Consider the following 3,383-nt stretch of genomic DNA (forward strand, 5'->3'; position numbering starts at 1 on the left):
GCCTGGCTGGCTCAGTTGGTAGAGCATGTGACTCTTGATCTCAGGGTCATGAGTTCAAGCCTCATGTTGGGTGTGGAGCCTACATAAAAAAAAATTGTAAAAAAAAATTATATATATATATATGTGTGTGTGTGTGTATATATATACATACATACATACATACATACTGTGTGTGTGTATAGTTTCTGAGCTGAGGGTGAGGGACAGGCAGGAGTCAGGAGGACTCAGGGCCAGGGATCAGTGGTCATACCCCAGGGGACTGGAGTGCCTGGGACTCACTGTGCTCCCCTAGAGACATCTCCTCACCCATCAGCAGTGGGGGCCTGCCTCGGGGAGGGAAGGCACCCCTGAGTCTACTTTTGCACAAAGCTCTGAGTTGCCAACATGCAGAAGCGGCCCCTGGAAGAGCTCCAGTGGGGGGAACGTTGGAAGGTACTGAAAGAGCCTCCACACCAAACACCCCAGATCAGAAGCACGTTCCTGCAAACTGTCCCCCACTGTCCAACAACCCCATGCCCTCTTGAGCTGCATCAGCACACAGAAGCAACACCACAGAGGAAACCCAGACAGGTAGAGCCCGAGCAGCTCTGCTGACTCATTTCCCCCCTGTGATGTGAAATGAAGAGCAGCGGCCTCAGACCTGGGCAGATCCAAGCTCTGCCTCCCCTCCTTGCCTTCTGCATGGGGTCCGGGCCTTAGCTCAGAGCACAGCTTAGGCAAGGGTGCCGCTGGGTCAGATGGGAGCCCCGGAGTGCGGAACCCACTGCACTGGGCTCATCGCAGCAAGTTACTCACCCTTGTCTCTCCAACAAACTGCCCCTTGGGTTCGTCTCCCCGTGTTCCTGCCGGACTGTTGCCTTTTGCTTTATTGACTCTTGGGGGTTCCTTCTATATCCTGGGCCCACAGCTTTTGTCAAGTATATATCTTTTCCTAAGTCCTGGCTCGCCTTGCCGTTTACTCTTTTGTGACTTTTAATGAACAAAAATGACCAATTTTAAGACAGTCAAATTGATCCATATTTTCCTTTATTTCTTTCTTTTTGACATCTTGTTGAGGAAATCCTTTCTTTGCCCTATCTGTTGTCTTCTGAAAATGTTGCAGTTTTCTTCATGGCTCTGGGGCCTAGGGTCCACCTGGAATTGACGGTCCAGCATGAATCATGAGCATTACATAATCCGATTTCCATCTTGAACAGATCTTGCTGCCACTGTTTGGGGAGTAGACAGAAAGGTGACATGAGCAGGAACGGGGTGGAGTGGGATGGAAGGAAGTGGTGTGATCTGGAATAACATTTTGGAGAGAATCCACAGGGCTGTGGGAAGCAGGGGACATGGGGGAGGGGATGGAGTGTCCAGGAGAATACTGGGGCTCCTGGTTGGGCAACTGTGGGATGTGGGGTGGGAGTGCCAGGTTAAGCATGAGCTTGGCTGCCACCCAGAGCCCAGTGGCCCTCTTGAGCTTCCCTGGAAGCAGTTGGAGATAGGAAGTGCTCCCCAAGGGAGAAGGCATGGATCTTGGGGACTATGAGGCAGAGTGAGAAGGGCCTTGAACAGGGCCTGCCCCAGTGGCCCTGGGGAGGACAGGTTGGCAAAAGAGCAGGCAGAGAGGTGGAAGCCAGCTGACAGAGACAACACAAAGCAGGGATAGACATTTTCTCAGGACCGGTATTGTGTGCACACTCATGCCTCACTGTAACTCTGCGGGGTGGAGTGGGGAGGTCTCCTACATCGAATTAATGCAGGAAGCAAGTGACGCTCTGAGAGCAGACAGGACTTGTTGTGTGTTAACTAGCCATGCCAGGATCCACACCCAGGGCTGCATGGCTCAGAAGTCCATAAGGAAGGAAGGCTCTTGGGTCTTGTTTGCCGGGCTGGGGAACCTGGGCAAGTCACTTCTCCTCTCTGGCCTCAGTTTAGCCATCTGTAAAATGTAGCAGAGCCCGGTGTTCAGTCAGCACTACATTAGTGCTTCCTAAATAAAACAGTGAATAGGACCTTTGAAGAAGATGCTCTCTCCCATTTGGGCACACGCCAATTAAAGCCACAATGGAAAACCAGTGTGTACCACCAGTTAAGCAAATCTCAACAGTGACAGTAGCTAGTGTGGGTGAGGATGGGGGGCTGCTGGTATCCACTCACACTACTGCTGGGTGTGCAAACTGGGACCATCACTTGGGAAAATTGTTTTGGTCGATCCCAAACTAAACATACACCTACCGGGTGACCCATCAACCCAGCCCTGGGTCTCAGTGTGCCGCCACGAGCCCGCACGAGATGTCCATCATAGCTTGATGTACAGTGACCCACCAATGAGGGCCCCCGTCCATCAGCAGTGGGGGGAAGGCACTACAAAGCAGAGTGAACAAACTGCCTATAGCAGCAGGGGCTGGCCTGGGCCCTCACAGCGGGAGGATAGCTTTTCTAAAATGTCCCAAGACAAGCACAGCAAAAGCAGCATGTGCAGGCCGCTGCCCACACCTCAGCGGCTTGCAGGAGCTGGGCAGGCTCTCCTCATCTGACTTCCGCTGTGCCCTCACTCCCGTAGCTTGTCCGCTCTGAAGCCCCAGCCCCGGCCTCCCGCAGGCCTTGCTGGGGGATGGCCCCCACCCTAAGCGCCGGCTGCACGGCGCCGTGCCCATCCTGCAGAGGACCCTCGGACATCACGACTGGGTGACGCTTTGTGTTGAAGACGAAGTCCATGATCGCGAACCCCTTGCCTGGCCCCTTGACTTCAGGTAGATTTGACCACCCGCTGGCCCCTGCAGAGCAGCACGGCCCGCGTCACCAGGCTCACCTGGGGCCACGGAACCTGGCACGGCAGGCCCAGAACAGGGACAGGCCTCCCCCAGGGACCTTCCCCCCGCCAGCACGTGCGCAGCCCCTCATACCCACGCCCCTCAGACCCCGCGGGCCCCAGCACACTGGGCAGGCACCTGGGGTCCTGTCCCCAGAGCAGCCATCTGCTCCTTCCCCAGCCACCCTACGGGAATGTGTGTGACACCTATCTCCTTGACTCCATAGGGACAGCTCCAGGAGCTGCTCCTGGACTCCCAGCCCCGCGGCGGCATTCACCTGGCTCGCAGGAGGGTGCCACCCCTGCGGGAGGCGAGCGGCAGTGGATCCGACCGTCCTCCAGGATGCTTTCGACTCGGTGAAATCCTCGAAGGGAGCAGTTGACGCCAGCCGAGAGGTCAGGCACATCTCCAGGCCTGCAGCACAAGCTGGGGCTCCCACAAGAGGAGGCCTCGGTGAGCAGGCACTCGCGCCCTCCGCCAGCTCACCCCCACCCGCCCGCACCCGGCAGGTGTGCTCACCGAACCTGAGACATGGTGACCGACACGTTGCGAGGCTGACGGTCAGCTGCACGCACTGCAGCAGTCCTG

At 56.3% G+C, this 3,383-nt stretch overlaps 1 non-coding gene across 1 annotated transcript; it reads left to right on the top strand.

Annotated features, from left to right (window-relative positions):
- TRNAK-CUU lies at nt 1-73 on the top strand. The gene has a single exon. It is a non-coding gene; the product is annotated as a tRNA-Lys (tRNA).
- The last annotated feature ends 3,310 nt before the right edge of the window (nt 74-3,383 follow it).

This window comes from Ursus maritimus, unplaced genomic scaffold (assembly GCF_017311325.1).
Source record: "Ursus maritimus isolate PB19 unplaced genomic scaffold, ASM1731132v1 scaffold_14, whole genome shotgun sequence".
Taxonomy (NCBI): Eukaryota; Metazoa; Chordata; class Mammalia; order Carnivora; family Ursidae; genus Ursus; species Ursus maritimus.